Source organism: Chamaea fasciata, unplaced genomic scaffold (assembly GCF_029207755.1).
Source record: "Chamaea fasciata isolate MVZ Bird 193981 ecotype frontalis unplaced genomic scaffold, bChaFas1.0.hap1 SCAF_7, whole genome shotgun sequence".
NCBI classification, from domain to species: Eukaryota; Metazoa; Chordata; class Aves; order Passeriformes; family Sylviidae; genus Chamaea; species Chamaea fasciata.
In genome coordinates, this window is record NW_027094092.1 from 17,632,285 (window position 1) to 17,654,542 (window position 22,258).

Below are 22,258 nucleotides of genomic sequence, written 5' to 3' on the forward strand. Positions count from 1 at the left end.
TTTGCCTTCTCAAGGATGCAGTAGCCAAATGTTGTAGGACACAAAGGTCTTTGACATCACTCATCTGCAATCTCATCCCTCTTTTGTCAGCTAGTTCTAACTTGAGGTGGCTTCCCTGGATTCAAGAGGGATTCGACTCTCCTGAGGCACTGTAAAGAATGAGTAGAAAATGGACACTGACCCAAGAGAAACAGAAAACAGGCAACATGTGTGGAAACAATCCTGCTTTTGATTAAAGGAAAAAAAAAAACAAAAAAAAACCAAAAAAAACCACTTAAAAGAAACCAGCCTAGGGTGTTTCTTAGCAGAAACACAGAGTCTTGGGCTCCTCTACAGCACTCAGCTCAGTATATCTCAGACTGCGCATACGCTCATTGCCCTCAATGACATCTCATACAGCAACTCTCGTAAGAAAACATTCACAATCACTAGAGATGATTTGTAAGGAATACTAATTGATATAAACCAGAATGTCTTGGCCTTAGCCAGTAGATTCTGACAATTATCTATCCATGAACCAAGAAGCTGCTCCTTTGAGCAGGGTTCTCCTTCATCCGACACCAGCACTGAGTGTTTTGAACTTGGGAACAGAGAAGGAAAAGAATTCAAAGAGTTAAGAAATCTTGGCTGCAATTATCAGGAAGAACAGTGGTAATGCAAGGTGCAACCACGGCCCTGATCAATATTCCTAATACAGAAAGTATGCATCTCAGGGCATTGTCTGCAGCACTGGAAGCAATCTTCCAGCTGAGCAGCTGTTTTTTCCTTCAACTCAGCCTCACTTTTAACTACTCTTGATTAAAACGATTACTTTCACTCAATATTCAATTTCTGACAGGTAATATTCTCTACATATGTTGCAAGCTGGCTCCATCCTTACAGGCAAAACACAAGAGCTCCCTAGGAGCAACTTCTCTTACTTTGTAAGTCATGTATAATTTACACATCTGCAATATTGACACAGGCTAGAAATATACATCGTGCCAAAATCATTTTCGAAGAGCTTTCAACAGATTTGAGAGCATTTTCCTCTTAAGGCATTGGTTCCTCTTGTTATCACCATTAGTTCCCAGGAGAATCCATTACCTGAGTACAATTAATTCCTGTACACTCAAACCTCATAACCCAAAATCTAGACCATGTCAACTTTCAATGCCATTTAACTGTACAAGTGTCTGATCGCCCCTTAAGCACTCACAAGGTTTTTTTGTTCTTTTAGTCCTCAAGTTTTCGTCAAAACAAACACTTCCACATGCATAGATGTGCTCCCACCTTTCTAGTCTTGCAGATGGATTCCACACAGGACATAAACAACTCTTCCAATTCGGAAGACAATTCAGCTCTTCCAACCAGGTAAATATTGTCTGAATTGGCTTAAAACCGGAGATGGACTTGCAAGCAGTTGTTATCATTGTCATGCAAGATACTGAAATCACCTGAGTCTGTTTTACTGAGATATTAGCAGAAGAGAATTATTGACAAAAGAATCACAAGCAAGTTATATCTTACATGGACATTCACAGATAGCTGGCAGGATTAGGGAAGCATTTTCTTTCTTCACTCCATTTCCTTTAGGTGGAAACTAAAAGGAGAATGAGGATTTTCAAGAGTTTTCATTCGGTTTCCAAATAGCACTGAATTAGGTAGCTCTCTTGCACTGCAGAGAAAATTCCATTATCTCATTTTGAGAGTATATCTAGGTACAGACTCAGAAACACTCCAGCACTGAGTCACCCTCTCTTTTCACCTGCCATGCCTATGACTAGATGTCACACAGGTATGATGTGTTTCTGGCACTCTGAACAAGTTTAATCTTCTTTGCTCAAGAAGTACTTTTTTTACAATTTTTATTTAAATAAGTTTCTCTTTCTGAAGCTATTCTCAGGAACAAAATATTTTGTTCATTTCTCATCTTGGCTATTGGATGAATAACCAGAAGACTCACCCAAAGAATGTAGTCTTTGATCATTTCCCTCACAAGGTATGCAGCTGGCCAGGAGAATTTGCAACTATGAGCTTCAAGGATGAGGTTTGGGGGGATGAGAAATGTATGTATCCTTTTGGCCTGGGATTCATAAATCAAAGCTTTTTGCAGTAGCAAGTGAACTGACAAAATATAAATAAAGAAACACACAGTTTTCACAAATTACAGCTAACAAATCCTCACTGGAGAAAACAGTGTGTGTAGGAGAAACTCACTGTAACTGGGAGCTTTGCAGATGACAGGAGATGCAATTGGAAGGAGTTCCTGATCTCCCACAGCAGTAACAGCAGGCCTCTTCTGTGTGATGGCCACTGCAAGACACAAAACAACGGATTCATGAGTAAAACAGGCAGGTGATCATCAGGAGTCACTTCAGGAACAAACTTTTCAATCCAATATTACTGGTCCCACAATACCCTTCAGCTCACCTCTCTACTTCCCCACACACTCTTCAACCTCAGTGGCATTTGTTACTAAAATGAAACTTGGGTCACCAAAAAAACGTTATTTTATTGGAGAAAATCTCTTCTTGCACATTTTCAATACAGGCAAAAAAAATCCCACATTAAAAACAGGTGACTTTGTCATTGACTCCACTCACGAACTAGTAATGTGAGAGTGAACATGCAGTGGCAAGAGAAAAAGGCACTTTGGGCATGCAGAGAAAAGTCCAGATGAAGAGTGTCTACAGAACAATAGGCTGTGACTTATAGTCCACCAGCAGCACAAGAAACAAGTTTTGTGGGTCCAAGGAATAATGCACAGAAAGCATTCAGAAGAGAGTGTGGGCTTCTGTTTCCTATGCAAGGAAAGGTCACGGCAAGGAAAAGTGAAACTGGTAAATACTTCTAAATATTCAAGTTTCTGAGGCTGACAAGTGCCAAGGAAACAAGCTTAGTTTTGTGGAAGCAGCTTATGCAACAAATACCCACAAATAAAAAGCATCTTCTGCTGGGAGTGGTAAAACTTCACCAAGTGATGCTGCAAGGGAAAAGTGAGTTTATAGCTATATTCAAATGCATAGAAACATTTGAATACATAATCAGCCAATGCATAACAGGTTAGCTCTACCTACAGAAGCAGCAGCAAGCTGAGCTGCAGACAAAACCTTTTGAGAAGAACAATCCCTTCCTTTTCCTTGGCAGCTTTATAGCTGATAATGAATTACACCACTGTTTTGTGCCACAAGATTTTTGCTAGTGTATTCGTTTCCTAAGCATTAAGTTTGGAACTGCAGATAGATTTTAGAGTTAAGCACAGTGAAATTATCCCCACTGTAAATTATGTAGAGTTAAAAAGCCAACCTCTAAAAAAGAACTGTTCCATCCTTAGTGACCACACACAGACAAGATTGCACTTTATCTGCCCACTTGAAAGACATTAGGTCTGTAGATCAACTGTGCCTGGCTTGCCACAGTTTAACTCCGACCTTTTTTGTTGTTGTTTGTCTAGGTTTTTTAATCTTGTTATTTCAGGTGTTTGATGACACTAATTTCCAGATGGTCTAGAAAACTAACACTCCAGCAAGCAGGCTACATCCCTGTTACATGCAGGAGTGTCGCTGTCTGATATTTTACTGTTATATAAATCAAGCTGGCTCTGAAGAGGCATCAGCAAAGCATTCATTTAGCATTGCTTTATTTTGATTTTTCTAAAACAAAGAACTGTGGAAGTCTCAAGTGTTTCTTGAGAAGAATGAGCTGCCTGATGATTTTTCAATTTGGTTTTTTTTCCTAAACTTGACAAATATCAGGAGCAACATCACCTTTTAAGGCATCTGAAAGCAAAATCCTGCTTTTAAGCCAGAGTGACTCATAACAGCAAAGATTCTTCCTATAAAAACAAACTCAATCACGAAATAAGAACGAACTAGAAGCTCTAGTAATAACAATTCAAACAAATCCTTTTTTCTCTGTGACTTTTTTAGACTGATATTGGCTGGTTCAAGCAGGTGCTCTTGGCAGCTGCAAAAAAGGAAACAAGTTAGATAGACCACTGGCCTGACCCAGCCTTATCATTCATTTGCATCCCTAGAGAGCACAATAAACATAAGCACAGATGCACAGGAACACACTGCACGCCTTATCTTTTCCATAGGAATGCAAGAGGAAGTCTGTATCTACACTGCAGTCACACGTGCTTTCAACAGAGCTGAGGAGCAGCTCAAGAGATAAGGCAGAGAAGATGCGGGAGGATGCACACAACACTGCCTGCAGCAAGCCTGGGTAGTTGTGTACAGCCCAGTACCTCCATTTCTCCACCATGCCCATTAAACAACGTTAATAAAGCCACGTGAGGCAGGGCTGGTCAGACTGCAGCCCTACCTCCTGAAACAGAGGTGCTCGCTGTCCTCAGAAGAGGCAGCGTTACACTAATGAGAGGACATGACCTCACTAGGCTGCATCTCAATCTACTCCTCAAGTCTAGAACATGTCCAAAATCCTCCTCTTTGAGGAGTATCATAGCCATTGCACAGATTTTCCTTGACTCATTCAACATGTGAACCCAAGCAACTAAATTTTCAGTAAAGAAGGTGGTGACACCACCAGCAGAGAGTCCAGGGCTCCACTTCCCTCTCCACAAATGACCTGCTGTATAATCCCAGGCAAAACATTTTATCTGCTTGTGTCCCACCTTCATTCTCAGGCTGGGGTTTTTTTCCTGTCTCTTCTTTTGACCAGGGATCTTCTTTTACAAGACATCCATATCTAATCATCGTGTGCTGCTGAGCACAATGGGGCCTCTAAGCTTTAAGTTTAGTAACAGAAACCTCAGCTGCAGTGTAACTCCAATTGCAGCTACAAGGCCCCCCTCAAATCCAGATACTCCAGACATCCTGCTCCAGAGACCAGAGGCATGTTTTCTATCTTCTGTCCTGGCTTGTGTCAAATGCTTCCAGGCCCTTTGGCATGTCCCACACCACCTGGAGTCCATCTAAAAAACTCCCTGACAATTCCCAACCATTTAGGAGATTTCTTTTTTCCAGGCTAACTTCAAAAGTTCTTAGTGGGGGGAAACTACAGCTTAACAAGAGCAGGCGAATTGAGTCCTAATGTCAAATTCAAATTGTCCGATCAAAAATCTGTCACAGATAGCTCAGCTTTCAAGAAACTTGGACACCCTAAGTTAGATAAAAGTCCTGCTCTCCAATTTTCTTGCTTTGAAATACCTGTAACTCATTCTTCCTAGTCTTCCATTCTTCCCTTGGCACTCCCGTCAAATACAGAGATCAAGGTGAGTTTCTGTTGTAACACAGGATGGTTTTTCCTTAGGGCTTGTATTTATCTGCACACTGGTCAAGGAACTTGGTTTCTAGAACACCTCTCAGTGCTCCAGTACTTTCTAGAGATTGGTGCTACTTCATAGTACACAACGGTTTGGTTGGAATGGACCTTAAAGATCATCCAACCCCCTGCCATGGGCAGAGACACCTTCCATTAGACCAGGTTGCCCAAAACCCCATCCAACCTGGCCATGAACACTTTCAGGGATGAGGCAGCCATAAGTTCTCTAGACAACTGTTCCACTGTCTAATCATCATCATTCTTCCAAATACTTAATTGAAATCTATCCTCTTGCCATTTAAAACCATTGCACCTCATTCTATCACTACACTCCCTGTTCATCTTTCCTGTTGACCCACCAAGTACCAAAAAGCTGCTATAAAATCTTCTAGGCTCAACAACCCCAATACCCCCAGCCTGTCCTCAAAGGAGAGATGCCCTAGGCCTCTGGTCATTTTTGTGGCCTTCCTCTGGACCCATTCCAACAGGTCCACATCTTTCTGTGTTGGTGGCCCCAGAGCTGGATGCAGGTGGAGTCTCACTAGAGAGGAGCAGAGGGGAAGAAGCACCTCCCTGACCTGCTGGCCACGCTGCTTTGGATGCAGTCCAGGATACACTTGGTTTTCTGGGGTGTAAGCAGACATTGTTGGGTCATAATCCATTTTTTCATTCACCAATACCCTGCCAAGCCCTTCTCCTTAGAGTTTCTCTCAATCCACTGTAGTCCAGTGTGTATTTTTGCTTGGGATTGCCCCTGCCCAGAGGCAGGACCGTATGCTTGCCCTTGAACTTCATGAGATTTGCACAGGCCCATCACTCCAGCTGGTCTTTATCCACTGAGTGGTCCAGCCATCATATTCGTTTCTCTCCATTTCAGAGACAAGGATGTTATGTGAGACACTACCAAATGCTCTGCACAAGTCCAGGTAGACGACATCAGTCACCCTTCCCTCATCTACCACCCCTGTAACACTGCCATAGAAGGCCACCAGATTTGTGAGGCACTATTTGCCCTTAGTGAAACCATGCTGATTGTCACCAGCTATCTCCCTATCTTCCATGTGCTTCATCATACCTTCCAGGAGGATCTGCTCCATGATTTTGCAAAACACAAAGGTGAGAGACTTACTGGATTTTTTGAAGGCCAAGGGTGGACATGGCAGGAAACACTTGGTACCATGATGTGCTAATATTGCCTGGGTTTCCATTCATCTGAGCTCAACCAACAATTTTTTTCTTCCCCTTAAACCAGAAAACAGCTCCATCCTTCCTATTCTGAGTTAACACCCAAACTGTGATGAATTCCAAACTGCAGTCATTTGGGCAGCAATCCTAAGAAACAGAATCCTTATGAACAGAGACATCATCAATGGCATTCAATGCTGATCCTAGAAAGGCTTTGCTGTGTAGGTCCTCCCATGTGGCTTTACTATGTGACCTCTTTTTGCCAGCAGTCACGGACACCCAGGGTTAGATTTTAACAGGGACAGCAAAGAGATGCTCCAGTTGGTGTCACAACAGCACACAGGACATACATGTGTAGCACTACTCAACTTCCCTGCCATGAAGAGAGCACACAGAAATTACTAGGACCACACAGATTAGGCACTGTCACCTTCACCCAGTGACAAGGGGACTTCTCAGTCTCTGCACTGCTTCCAACTACTGCAACTAATTCAGGAAATTTACTGACTGACTGAACTCTTGTATTGGCACACACAGCCTGTAACAAAACAAAAAAAAAACGCTATTCTCTGAAGTCCTACTAAACACAAGAGGCTGTGGAAAATATATTTTAAAGCAGACATGAGTACTGCTTGCTCTTGTTTTTAAGAGGAAACCAAAAAGAAATGTCAGCAAGATTCTTCTCTTTATCACCACCCACCAGTCTCCTACCCACCTCTGCTTTTTTATGATTTTTTTTTTAATTAAGGTAACATTGTATTTTTTGCCCACATCCCCTCTCAAACAAAACACAACTTGACAACCTGCAATCATTTGAAATCTCTTCCTTCAATTTCTATTGCTTGATGCAAGACATGTTCACACTGTCAGACAAGACTACTCTCCTACCATGCCCAGAGCCATCACCATGTACTCAAGCCCCAGCAAATCTGCCGGATAAGCTACCTCCAGCTGGTATCTTATCTATATTATATATATATAAAACATGAGGGAATGTATAAATAGTTATTCCCTTCCCACTCCTATTTAAGGATTTCCTGAACTATATGCTATTCTTATCCTCCTTAGATCAGCATTAACCCTGACAACCATATTCCTGCAACATTAGTTCACTCTTGTCTCTGGAAACCACTGGATTGATATTATTTTCTGGAGTTATTCTTGACATAGTCCAGGATATGGAACTGCAGCCCATTTACATATCAGCTCTTAAACTGATGAGCACGTGTAACTTCTATTAGAGTTAGTGCAAACAGCAGATTGTCACTAAGGCACTCTGCTCCAAACATCCACTTGCACTCTGCATCCCTCCTGTGAGCTTGAAAAAGGCTTTGTTAAATATTTGCATCCTGTGTTTCTGCTTGCAAAGTCATCTGTACTCAGCACTTAGCACTGATAGCTGCAAGATCTGTGGTCCTGCTTTGGCTGTTCCCAAGTCTCAACCTAACTGGTAATAAAGTCTGTTCTTCTCATGCAGAGAAGCTTTAACTTTTATGACTTTTATTCTCATGCAGAGGCACTTTCATTTTTTATGACTTTTATTCCCAAATACAGAGCAAAAAGATGAGGCTTTCTATTCTTCCATACCCTGGCCATTCTAGATAGAATCAGCAACACAAACAACCCATCCCTTGGGAAGGATGAGAGTGTCCCAGTGCAGTCCAGGGTAGTTACTTCTCAAAGCAGGCAAACAAAGGAGGAAACACAGTCGACTCCTGAAGGTCTCTCTGCATCAATCGCTGCCTTCCTTCATCATCATATAACTTTCAAGGTCTGCCTTTGTATCCAGTGTTTCTAGATCCCAAGAAGATATCTGGAGGACATGCTACATCTCACCAGAGAGCACAGGAGCAGCTCCCATGACATCCTTCTGTATCTGTCAAAAAGGAAAGGCTTCCTGATGCTGACGGTTCATTCATAATTAAGATAAATTATTAGTGCAGGTCATAATAGTAATACTTTCAAAATTCATAATTAACTCAAAACTATTGAACTCAAAGTTCAAAACATGAAACCATAATTCGGGGTCTGCAGCTTTACATTTGGTTTCCGGTTTTAGCTGCTATGCCTCAAAAAAGGGCTGATTTTCCCTGAGTAGTAACTATAAAACATATAGATGTTTAGATTAAAATATCCCATACTCTCAAATTCAGGGTGTCAATCTGTTAAGGAAGATACAACACCATTCAATAAACTAAGAAGATATGCAATAAATTATACATTTATTCAAGTTTCATTTTTTTCCCATTTTAGATGTGGATTTGCTTTTTATTGAAGTTAAGGTGGAATGGTTTTGTTTGTTTGTTTCTTCATTTGTTTTGCTGTGATTTTTTTATTAGCTTAATTTTTACTGTCCTTGGAAGAAAACTGTTAAGGGAACTCCCCTGTCTTGCCATCCAGAAGCCACTGTCAGTCACATTCACACCATCCCAGACTTTCACTGCTGGGACCAAAGTCCCTTCACAGTGGGAAGCTGTGCAAAGGGTCAGCACCAGGTCACAGCCCCATGCCTGGCGCCCCCACAGTGTCCCTCACCCAGAGCACAACCTGAAGCTCTCACCACAGCTGCACATCCAGCTACCCACGTGTCTACACCTCAACAAGAGAAGAAAGCAGGTTTAAATTGTTTCTAAAAGAGTATTATCTATAATGAAAGAAAGTAAGGAAATGTGACTGCTTCTACCAAAATAGAGTATCTGACCATCCCTCATTTAGTCTTTCTTGAATCCCTCCCTGACACAAGCTATATATGACATTCTCAACTCCCAATCAGTCTCAGAACCTCACAAGTTACCTGTCATGAAACTGCTTCTGCTGTAGAACTTCAATGACAAACACTCTCCCCACACCTGCAGAATAGTCTATTGCTCTCACAGGTTATCCTGGCACTGCAATGAACTCTTTTTCCAGACGATTAGGCCATTGATTTCCTGTGGTTCAAGCACTTTCATTTTCCTTTAAAGCCCTAGCCAAATCTGCACTAGCAAATATTTCTTAATTTAGATGCTATTAAATGGTTAGGGAAAGTTTAAATCTCCACCTGATTTGTCATTATTTCAAATTCACCATTCAAGAGGTTTCTTTTCAGAGAATAGGTTTAATTGCATATCTATGACTATGATTATACACACAAACAAATATAGACACAGCACTGCTCAAATGCATTGATTCCAATACTCATCCAGTGATTCTTAAAACTGTTCCTGGGCTTTTGGGGAACATCGGGCATTTTTTAAATATGACAGGTACTTAGCTTCTGAAATATATTCCCAGTGAACACAGCCAACTGTATGCCTTTAAACAGAGATCAAAGGTATTTTCTAAAGGAAATATTCCAATTCCCAAAGAGCTGATACATCTCTTACAGTATTCCAGTATTACACATGCTTGTCCCTCTGTCCTCCTTATGAGCCTAAGGACTATTCTTGCCATGCTGTTGTGGGTATGGCCCTGAGATACCACGAGGATGGCAAAATCAGCAAGCGCAGGATCCTGCCCATTCTCCAAGCTCCCTCTGAGCAAGGGTAGAGCAGCACTGCCTGAGCTGACTGATAGTTTACTAGCTAGGTCCCGGGTCACACTACACTCTTTCAGAGGTGTTTGTGGCACGACAGTGACTCACAGCAACATTCAAGCTGTCCTCAGATCATCCACAACACTTGACATAGTGCAGGAAGACAGAAGTGACCTTCCCAAGGAGTCTGCTGCGCAGCTGGGAGCTGAACCAAGCGCCACCACGCTCCCAGTGCGCGCCCAGAGGGTTACACCGAGAGCAAGAGGTAAATGTCCTCCCACAGACACGCTCTGAGCAAACTTTTGGAAGCACCTGTGCAGGAGCAAGGTAGACAGGAGAATCAGCCAATGAAGGCAAAGGAAATTTTGGTGGTAACAACATCTAATTTCCTACCTCAATCAATGAGTAAATTACCTGAGGAGGTCTGAGTTTTTCTGAGTCTTCTAATATTGTAATATCTGCAAAACATTCACTTCCAGGGGGGAAGGCGATTTTTAAAGCTTTCCAGCTTATTCTTTTAAGCTAGTGACTTAAAACAATTGCTACCTTAATTCTGTTGCTGGGGATACACCAAGGTACATTTTCCTCCCAGAAAATCTCCAAAACAGTAAATTACATCATAAAAATTTTACCATGGTACTTCCAGGGAGAAGACGCACCTCTCCCATCTTTGCCTTTTGCGGTAACTTTAAGTTACCACAAACACATTCGTAGTTTTAAGGCCAGTTTTGATCTTTCGCTCTCCTAAACCACCCATCCAAAGCACACAATCCGAGTGAGTTTTCCATCTCGGGTTGCAGCACTCCCTCTGCTCTGCTCTTCCATGTGGCCGCCGAGTGGCTGGCCGTGCTGGCAGAGCAGCGCTGCGAGCCGCCATCCAGCCATTACAAATAACGCTCCCGGCCGGGCCGCGGCCGCCGCACACACTCCCGGGCAATGAGGAGCTGCTGTGCGGCAATTCCGGAGCGCTGGGCTTTGGCAACGGTGCGAGCACTGGATGTGACCCGCGCAGCCGGGGAAGCAGCTCTGAGCCAGGACAGCAGCACTCACATTGTCCAAAGAGGAACGCTCTCAAACACACCACTATCAGAACCGGTGACCAGACGAGAGACTGATTAAAGAAAAGCTGCACGGAATACATTGGAACTTTGTGATCTACACAGGAGTCAAATTATGACCTTCAGACAGGATCAATTACAGTTTATTACCCACACTTACCTGCACAGTTTAGAAAGCATCTAAATCAATATCTAGGTACTAAGATTCTTTACCAAAGATATTAAAAAACAATACATATTGCTGGTACCCCAAACATCTTCCCTCTGGAAAAGGATTCAAAAAACAGATTTAATGGGATCCTTACCACCACGAGGCCTCAGAAAAACCAAATGCACCTCATCAAAAATCAACATTGTTTTCTGTTTGCTTAAAGTTCTGCTGTAGAAATGTAGACTGACATAAACTACTGCAAACACACTGGAATATTTTACACTCTGTCAGGAGACCCAACCTGGGTTCGGAATCAACAACGTTAAATTATTTAATGGTTTTCAAAAGTTTTGTGCCGAATCAGTTACAGCAATGCCACACTGCACCATATTAGTTAAAGAAACTTGACAGCAGATGCAGCTCTTTACCTCCTGACGTGATCCCTGTTACACAGGCAAAGCAGTTACCAACAGGGCTCGAGTCTTCACCTCTCTACCCCTCAGTTCTCACACATTATAGACACAATGCTTCAACTTATTGGTCCATCTTGCAACCAAGATCAGCCCTTCAAATCCATCTATCACAATACCTCTTAACTGCGCTTACCTCAGGAAATTTCTGGGGTTTTTTGGGCAGACTGGCCAGTACAGCATACAAGTAATTGCTTGCATCTACTTCAAAAAATGGGGGGAAATAGGGAAAAATATATATATCATATATACATAAAAATACATATTTAAGAAAAAAAAAAGCAAAGCTCCACACAAGTCTATGATGAGACAGAGAGCCAAACATGGAGCTTCAGAAATTCATAGAAGACAAAGAAGCATCCATCCCCAAGAAAACAGAAATTTAAAGTATTTTCCTTTGGTTGTCCTTCTGCCTTGCAGTTTGCTACAATCACACAAGAGCTGGCAACTTAGATTAAACGTTACAGGTGGAGATTAAACTTCCAGGGATAACAGCTGTTCACTGGCCACTAGTAGTCTTACAGCATTATGGCCAACTAGCATACTTCTTGTTAGAATCACACCAGGCCCACAAGTCAATAACAATGATGATGTCTTATCTTTGCCTCTCCCCAGCAGCTTCTGCCATCTGCCTTTGCTCTTTTGACTCACCTTCAGTCTGGCTAGAACGACTCTAGTTTTCATACAAGCATGTTGTTATTCCCTTTGTACAGCTAGTGCTGCACTCAATGCTTGGCTGATGCCCATCCACTATCACACTAGAATGCACTGCTCTACTGAAAACATAGACTTAATTTGCAACTATTAGAAGTGTTGCTGTTGCTATCTACACTGAGACTATACTAAAGAAATAAGCTGTGGCTGTACCAAAACCTTGTATCACTTAAGATATAAGTAAACTCCTGCTATGAAGATAACATCATCTTGCTTCTCATCTGCTTTAACATTAGGCAGTTCACGGGAGGATAAAGCAGAAGGATGAAACCTCACAGCTGGATGGGAGCAAAAGTCAGCCACAGGAAGCCAAGAAAATTCTGGACCTGTCTGGAAATAATTCCTCATTACAGGACAGGTTGTGAAGTATTAAATGATCCAAGTTGCTCATGTTCTACAGAGCAGGAGAGATGCTTAAGAAACAGCACTTAAACATAGAAATACAAGTGTTTTCTTGTAACTGGTCCGTGCTTTCCATGATATGCCAATACCGAAATATCCCCAACACTCAGCCAGGTACAAGAATTCATCTCCAGTGAGCACAAATCCAGCCAGCAGTTTTACATCACCTCCTTTCCAGACATTAATCTCCCAATGCAGACGATGCGTATCAGCTCGTATGGAAGTCCCCCCAGTTCCATGAAGCAAGGTCAGTTGATACTGATTAATGATCTGGCTCAACATATCCAAGGAACTGACGCACTCATTAGTTATCCTAAACAGCAGGATATTACAGTAAATTATGACAGCTGCTGTGTGTAGCTTTTCAAACCTATTTTCTGTGCCTTCAAATACAGCTAGCATTGGAGGTGTCCTTTACAGAAAAAGAAAAACCATCTATAGATCAGCACTCCATACAGAGTCCAGCAGTCTGTAAGTGTTACTTGCCAGCATTTACAAAGCCGTGACGCACACAGAGTAAAGCCTTCGCTAACACCAATCCACATGGAGTGCCTTCAGTAAGAGCAGACACAAAAAACACTCTCCTTATTTTCCCCAAAGTAAAGCCTGGCATCCTCCCTGCCTCCTCTCTGAACCCCTCAGCTCTCCTTTCTGCCTTTATAATGTTTATAATTTCTCTCACTTTTAAAAAGCATGTGAATAAAGGCATAGCTTGAATTCATGAGGGGAAAAATGCTTTCCTACACCTAAAATCTCTAAAAATCTAAATTTTTGAAGATACTCTCTTATGCCCCTTGATATAAATATGTCTTCAGTGACCTCAAAAATATCATTCCACCTAGCTGCTTCCTCCAGTCTCTCGGTACATCCATGCTGCCGTACTTACCACAAAGGAGTTAGCCGAAGGCAGCAGACAGGACAGGATAGCTCGGGCCCTTTCACCTCCTGTGCATTTACACAATGTGTACTGTTCCTGCCTCAAAGACATCACAATTTAAACAGTTGAGGCTGGGAGGAAAGAACTGTTTACCTCATTTACAGGTTTTCAGGAGGCTAGGAACTTTACTCATGATCACAGAAATTTATGGCAGAAGAACTGAACTCATACATCTCAATTCATTAGTATGACTCCAGTACCATCTTTTCTTTCAAGAGCAGTGTGTCCAGTCATTTCTCACCATGTGAGGTCAAGAAGGACTTCAGCTGCAGACAGAGATTTTTCTCTTATTCTCCCTGACCTGAGGAGAAGTGATGATGTTTTCCTGGATTTCATTACTTGAATGCACAAACATGAACAGTTACGGCAAAACTATGTTAATGCAACAAACGAGGTATATCCTATTCACACCTGTGATAACAGCTCTCTTGGCTACTCTAAGAAATAACCTCACAAAAACATCCCAGACTCATTTCCCTGACTGTTTGCCTCCTGAATTACTGGATTTGAATATATACCAATACATGGAAATTGAAGCATGCATAAGAAAGAGAAATAGGGAAAAAAAAATTCCTTCAGACCCATTCCTCTTGGAAACTCCTTCAGTTGTGTCTGCAAGATAAAATAAATTAACAGTCTAAAGGTTCAGTGGAGAAGAAAACACCAACCAACCAGGGAGACAGGGTGGGCAAGTGGGAAAAGTACACAGCAAAACAAGCTGAGAAAGCCCCGCTTTTATCCCCTCATGGAGGCTACCTGAAGGGAGCCCAAGGCTGACGCCTTTTTGAGAAGAAGCAAGCAGTGCAAGAATAGGAGACTGAAGAACACTGCCACTTTTTTATCATGCTGACGGAACGCAGCAGGAAGCTGCTCTTGTAGCTCAGGACAGCTCTTCTTATCCTGTGCTCTCACAGCTCGAAAACAACTTCACAAGACTTGTGCAGCGGTTCGTGCCACACATCCTAACCCCCTCTGTGAGAGCAACAGACACTAAAGGCATAAATCCTGTGCTACAGAGCTATGGCTCAAGGCAGCATGCTGAAGGGAGAGGAAGTGATTCTAATTACAGCTCTGATCCCCTTGCCCCTGCCTGCAAGAGAAGTCAGATTTAAGGAATCTGCTTAACCAGTAATGCCTCTGCCATGGTAGTCAAAGGCCACCCCATTTCGTATTCTGGACTAGCCAGGCAGTGTAGTACATTCTTCATCTCCATACCAAGGAGCCTCTCAGCAACTCCAGCTGGCCATAATTACATGTAAATTACATGTATAAGTATACAGAGAACATGTCAGCCAGTTTTGAAATGGGAATGAAGTTAGCAGATGATCAAACTTGAGGACAACTTCTGTAATCTCTAAGTAAGCATCTACAAGACAGTGTAAAAACCATAACGAGCTGCTTCAGAGTATTTTCCTTTTCAGAGGCTTTGTCAGAGTAACAATCCTCATAGGCACACCCCAAGTCACCAACTGTAGAGACCTCACATGCCTCAGTTCTACCCTCATGTCAACAACTCCAGTTTAGAAGTCAGAGCAGAGAGAGAACATCAAAAAAATTCAACAAGCTCCTCTCATCTCTCACTTGCTAAACAGAATTGTATTTACATTGGTTAGCAGCATCGTCAGGGAACTGATACAAAAGCAAGCATTGTTTTGGCCAGTTTATCAAGTAACAAGGGTATTTCCTGAACAAACACTTCCACTGCCCTATTAGGTGCACACATCTAACCACTGTGCCAGAAAAGGCACACAAGAGTCTTTTCTCTTCAATAAGAACCATCACAGGAATGAAGCTAAAGGATTGCAAAGGATTTGAGAAATAGCCCTTTCAGAAAAGCATCAATATGTTTAAATAAATATACTATCTTAGAAAGAGTAAATAAACTGCAATATTTTCCTTCAGATAAAAAATAAGCAATGTTTAAACAAGGTAGTCATTTTGCACTGATGGAATCAGTCCAACTACAGCAAAATAACATTTTACTGGAAAAGCTTTCCAGTTCATAGCCATTGGTATTATTATCCCAAAATAAGAATGCTGGACACTGGTATAGTTTGTGCTACTACAAGAGAAAGTTAGAGTAGTACATTTACAACGCTCTGATGCAAAAGTTATAGTCTGCTCAGTACAGTAGCTGCCCTCCCCCTCAATCATAGATGTAATCACCCTCACATATTGTGGGATAGTCCCACTGCCAGGCAAGGGAATGCTGAACAATATGGATGTGAGGAGCTGGATTCCACAAAATTCAGCCATTGGGGAAAAGAAGAATGCATGCTTTACCCTCTGGTTCCCACTTCCTTTTTAAGGGGCATAAAACTTCTGCGGAGCTTGCTACTGGGCACATTTTGTTGAGCAGAAAGTAATCCCATTATAGATTTATCTTTTTCTTCTGCTAACACTTCCTTTGTAAAATCAGCAAGTAAAACTTCTGTAAGGTCAAAATTGGCTTTTCACTCTCTAGAGACCCAACTGGTCTTTTCAAGCAATTTAATAGCCTTTATCTCTTGAAAACATTTCAATTGTGTGGGTGACTCCTCTGATTGCCCTTGCATTATAAATATATCTGCAAGCCTTGCTGAGAGCATGAGGCACACATTATACAGCATAGCCACCAAGTGACATTTTTCTGTTGAATACACGGAATTATAGGAGCACATGCCAAGGATAATATCTATCCTCTAATGCCTACAAACGCTAAGGAGACTTCGAGCCAGCTTGCAAAGTGGCCAGGCTGATTCTGTGACAATATCCATGCAGCTTTAGCCTTGCTCCTCTGTGAGGTAGATCACAGACCACTTTCTAAGACTAACATTCCATTCCTAACCCATTCCATGATTCTACATCCTACACAGAAGCGTGACTTCATTCAGGCCACAGTACGTCTTTCAAACTCCACTCTCCATTAGATTTTTGCACCGGTCATATGGGGCTACTAAAGTGTGAGGGGGTCCTGCTATCACTCCTTGGCTCTCCAGATGACCAATCTCCATAAGGATAGGAGCCACGGAGCCTTGCTTGGTGTGATTCTGCCAGCTGTGTGCTGCTGTGGTAGCAATCAGTTCCCGTTGTTCTTCAACCCTCAGCAGCCCCACAACAGAAGGGTCCTCTGAGAGACCGCTCGCTCAACCTCCCTTCCTGAACCCAGCTGAGCTCCCCTTCTGCCAAAACCCTCCAGTTTATACACTGGGCATGACATTCCATGGGGTGGAATATCCCTTTACAGTCAGTTCAGGTCACCTGTCCCAGCTGTGCTCCCCCTCATAGCTTCTCTTGCAAACCTCTTCACGCATGCAAAGGAAAAAAAGTCCTTGACTTAGGATAAACATGACTGAGCAAAAAGCCAAAACATCCCTGTGTGTTACCAACACCATTCTCATTCCAAATCCACAACATAGCACTGTAACAGCTACTGAGAAGAAATTAACTCTACCCTAGCTGAAACTAGGACAGCAACAAACATACCTAAAGGTAGGTTAAGAACCTCCAGTCAACATATGCAGGGAAAAAAAGGAAAAATAATTTTTACTAAGCATCACCAGTTATGCAAAGGTGCAAACAATATATTTCCAATGGAGATTTTCTGTAATTAGGTACAACATCTCAGACAGCTCAGAATTATAGAAAATCCCTAAACCACACCACTGGCACATTAGGGGCAGGATTTTGCGATCCAAGCAAACAATTTTTTAAGAGACCAACAGACAAGGAGCAGTACAAGATACTTTTGCAGATTACATCCTGCTGCAGTCATTGTGCATGAAGTGCTCTGATTATATTACAAAGAAATATTTGCCCCTGCTGAAGATATTTTACTTGGCGTGGCTCTGATTTCCCCTTATACACCTTAACAGAGCCTGAAAAATACAAACCAGCTTCTTGCGAGCTCATTTGGATGTTGAGTATTTCAAGGTCTAGGTACCTCAAAACCTTAAATACAGCAAAACAAGTTGAATGCTATCATCTCACTTCACTTTGCTGACTGCAGAAAAATATCCTAGAAACCCATTTCCTCACACAGCTAATTCATCTTCCCTGTGTGGGAAGAAACCCGCTTCCTCAGAGAACAGAACAGTGTGCCAGAGACAGCCACTGATGACTGGCTTTTAATGTTGATTTCATATATCTTGTTGGACTGAAGCCATGACAGAGGCATTTGTTATTCCTTCCCCCCCCCCAAGCTTGTACTGAAACACAAACAAACAAGGTCTTCACCATAAGACCAGTAAAAAGCAGTTAGCTTATTTCCTTAAAGCAAAATGAAGTATCTCTACTTAATTCTTATTTTTAGAATGGAAACCTAGTTTTAAATTTCTGAGGATTTTTAAAAGGAACCTAATTCTTCCATATTCTATTTAGGACATTCAAATAACCTTTCAAGTACTCCAGGGAACAATGTCCACTCCAAATTTCAGTGATAGAAGGTTCTTTTTAAAGTTGCACCCATAATGCAGCTTTGACTTTTGAGGTTAACTCAAGCTTTACAAATATAGCAGAGTGTCAAATACTGCTTTCATTAAGTACCAAAAGTGTGAATGCTCCTATTTGCATTTTCCCCCAAATGTCAATATTTCACTTGAAAAACAGAGTTGGAAAGTCAGCATAGTTTGTTTCTCTTCCCTGCTCTACAGCTACAAACAAGGCAGAAGAGTCAGAAACCTACTTGTTCTATGAACCAAAATGTCATAGGACCTGTCTTTTCTTTAAAATAGTGCCTAGCTGCATCTTTTAGTGTTAAAATACTTCTTGTAAGTCAAAGCTCTCACTGACCAAGAACAGCCACTTAGTAATGACTGTGTTTAAAAATTAGATAATGTTCCATACAGGACACAACATGATAAATCCATCTTACTCACAGCCTCTTTTTGCTTAAGCAGCATTCAAAATAGTAAAGGAGGGGGAGGGGAGAAGGTCACGGGGAAAATTAATTAAAGTGAAACTAAAATTAAAGTACGGAATGGGTGTCATTTCAGTCTCTATTCAAATGTATTCAAATCACCAGTAATCAATTCAGCTGTAGCAACCAATGACAAAGCTACTTGAAAACAGCATACAATGAAAGATTTAAAGGGGCTGCTGAAGTTTTTTATTTGCCACCAGAGATAGCCACCATCAGGGTTCTGCGTTTCTGGCTTGAATTGTTGTCCTCAGTTTCAAACTACAGCCATATGTTTCACATTAAAATGAAGGACAACCAAGTGTCCTTGAAGGATCAGACACGGTTCTCTTCTAAAAATCATGCACTCATCCCATGGTTGCATAACTAGGCACGAATGGACCTCCTGCATCCTCGTGATTTCCCTGGTGCTGCTAACATCTGACACCATTCCTGTGCTGGACACCAAGACGTGAGGAAACAAAAGCAACATCTCAAAGTAATGGGGAGCAAATGACACCTCCACGTCTCCAAGGCTGGCAGTGCAGAGGACTGTGATAGGTGAGCTGGCTGCCAGCCTGCCAGCACTTTGGCTCTGTCAGCCACCAGCGATTTGGCAACCTCTGTTTGTTACCGCAGACCTCCACCGGTTAGGGACTGTTGTTGAGCTATTGAGAAACGTTTAATGAGAACCACATGTTCCCCAAGTGTTCTGGGATGTAACCTAGCACAAGAGAAAAACAAGAAAGTTCAACAGACAGCTTTTATGACAATACAAGCATTTTGGCTTTTATGTGTGTCTTGCAGTAAAACATGCAGTGACCCATGCCCTCTGCCAGCTCTGGAGAGCCTCTGTCATCAGTGTGACTGATCACACCGCCAGTAGTAAATCTGTCACCCCTGCTGGGATGAAACACTCCCAACTTAGCTAGAGCCCTGATCCGCAGCTGCATTAGGATACACAAATCGCTCTCTGGCGTTGCAAGGCACATATGGAATTTCTGAGCATACCATGAACATATTATGCAGCTGCATCTAAAGACTCCTCATCAACATGACGATAGGTAGCATAAGAGGAATACTACCAGAGAGCCCCTTTTTCAAGATGCATTTAGAGACTTTAAAAAAATTACACCGATTTAAGAGTGTTCAAATCAGGCCAAAAAAAGAAAAAATTACATTCAAAGAGAACAAGCACCCTACACCTTAGTTCACAGAGCAAATTAGGAGCAGAGCTAGAAGTCTGCTCAGCATCACAAACCCCTGTTTTCACTGCTACAGCTGCAGCACTTAGGCAAAAGTTATACACAGCCATATGTATTTACAGCATTACACAATAAACCAACATAAAAATCAACACTAGGTTATATTGTGGGAAGTGCCATCCAGATGGCAGGCAGATCTCGAGTTATTGCTGCAGGCAGTCGAAAAAGAGATCCTGGATGGAGGGACACTGCACTGGCAGGCAGATGAACCAGAACAGCAGCTCTCAATCAGCAAGACCTGCCTCTTCAGCAAGGTGCCAATGTCATAGAAATGAGATACTAGTGACAGCCTGCAGTATCCCAGTCATACTCCTGGCACCAGGATCTGAAGTCAAGGCACCTCTGTAGAATAATTCAAGGTAGAAGGGAAGTGGATTTCACCAAGGTGAGAAAGGGAGAAAAGGAAAAAAAAAAAAAAATCACCCTTTTTCACCAGAAAGGCTACAGAAAAACAGGAAACACTGAGCAGAAGAATCTGAACAGTTCTCCTCTATGCAAGAATGAACTCCAAGATACAGTAATACCTTTGTGTATGCAGAGCAATGTGCTGATCTCTATCTCAGAAACAGAAATAGCTACAAGCTACCTGATACTATGCAGGAATCAGATGAGACTTTATTGAAAAACCACGACACCCTGAAGTACAAATACCCACTCAAAATCAACAGCTCTGAGTTGGCTCAATATTCCCACAGCCTCTCTCCCATCCCTTTGCTCCCTGCATTTACTGCCCCTTTACAATCAGACAAGACATTTTTCCAGCCTGGCCCCTCACCACAATGTCAGGAGTCACCTGCCTTCACAGTCAGCTTCCTAGAACTTGCTGAGACAATGCAAGCCTAAGTAGCACAGACTCCTTTCAGTGCCAGGATTTAATCCTGCCTTGCACAATTCAGGAACAAGTGCAGTGGTCCCACACAGGTCCCTTCCACGGCCTAATGCAGAGTTCAGCAGCAGTTACAGGGGTCAGCGGAAAGTTCCAGGTGGTTCAGACACTTGCATCTTTCTTCTCCAAAGCTGTTAAAATAAACTGTCACCAACTCTCAAAAAGTCTGAGCGCCGGATGCTACAGATAAAAAACACTACGCAATAATAGAATTAGAGAAATGAGATAATGTCTCAGAGAGACACAGAGAGCATCAGAAGTAAAAAAGGCTAGAGCATCACTGAATTCAGCCTCCAAAGGTCTCTCTTTTAATCATCTAGTGCATGTCCCAGACAAGGAATACATTACTTTTTACTGCTAACTGGTGAGGGTAATATCATTTTCTATAAGGAGTACCCATAAGACATGATGGAGCAAATGTCAGGAACAAAGTAAGAAGCGTGTGGTACAAATTTCAGAGACTGTTATTTTCCAGCAATCATTTTAACATTTGAAAGGTTCTGTTGAACTGGGTTAATAGTGATTTTATTACATAACCAGAGCCCTACAAATTGCAAAAACAATCACTGGGAAAAACTAGCAACTGGTTCTCAAAGCTTAATTGGCAGATCAGCTTTCTCAAGAAGATTTATTCATGCTCTGCTTCCATTTGACACTGAAGTCCTTAGAATTTTCACTTTAAAAATAAAAGTCATATTGCATTCTAGAAGCTGAAATCCTTTACCTTATTTACTAGATCAGTAAATTTGCTAAAATTTCCTCCATGATCCTTAGTGACATCATTCTCGTATTCATTTACCAAAGGAAAAGGGAAAACAAACAAACAAAAAAAAACCCCACCTTATTTGTCAATAAGAAACACTGGAGAGAGCTTCTCACATGAGATGCAGTTTCCTTAAAGCAATGGACCAGTTCCCAGCTATCACACCAAACCTCATTTTAGTCACTGCTTGGCAAGCAGTATTTCTTGCATATTTACTCTGGCAATCTCTTCCAAAGCTTACTGCAGCTAATGGGTTTCAAAATCAGGTTCTGAAAGGGAGATGGGTCTTAAAATGAATAACCCAAATGTAAGTTATTCAAACCAAACACATTGGAGGAGTTAAATCCACCAACTTTTTTGTTCTGCCTGAAACTTAAGAGCTCTTGCTCTCCACCCCTGAGCTATCATCACTACAGGACTAATTCCAGCTCTAAACAATGGAGGAACATTTCTGAGGAATCCCAGTGTGCCTGCTAGATTTCAAGGATAAATTAGTGAACTATTTTTGCACTAGCGCTGCCATTCATCTCCACTGTTAAGTTACTCAGCAGGCAAGTAACAGAGATACCAACACTAAGGTAATTCCCTTTAAGATGCATGTCTGGTTTCTATCATAGATCTTCCACTGGCAGAAGAAAGTGAGGTTATGATTGTGTGTGAGCTGTGTGGTGCTATAAATCAGAGCAAGCATATTTTAACAGTCAAGGAACCTCTTTTATATAAACTTTGTTCAAGGATGGGATTTTCTCAAAGAGTGAGAGGAGAACAC

General features: G+C 41.9%; 1 protein-coding gene across 2 annotated transcripts in view; it reads right to left on the reverse strand.

The window, feature by feature from the left end:
- TSPAN4 (tetraspanin 4) overlaps nucleotides 1-22,258 on the reverse strand; it is a 414,205-nt gene that overhangs the window by 344,664 nt on the left and 47,283 nt on the right. Inside the window, exons 1-2 of one of the 2 annotated variants that reach the window (XM_066187757.1) lie at nucleotides 2,200-2,253; nucleotides 1,946-2,106 (exon numbers count right to left, since the gene is read on the reverse strand). The gene's annotated coding sequence lies outside the window, so the exon portion shown is untranslated. Of the gene's footprint in view, nucleotides 1-1,945; nucleotides 2,107-2,199; nucleotides 2,296-22,258 lie in introns of those variants that run through there. The other variant, XM_066187759.1, reaches the window with a different exon arrangement.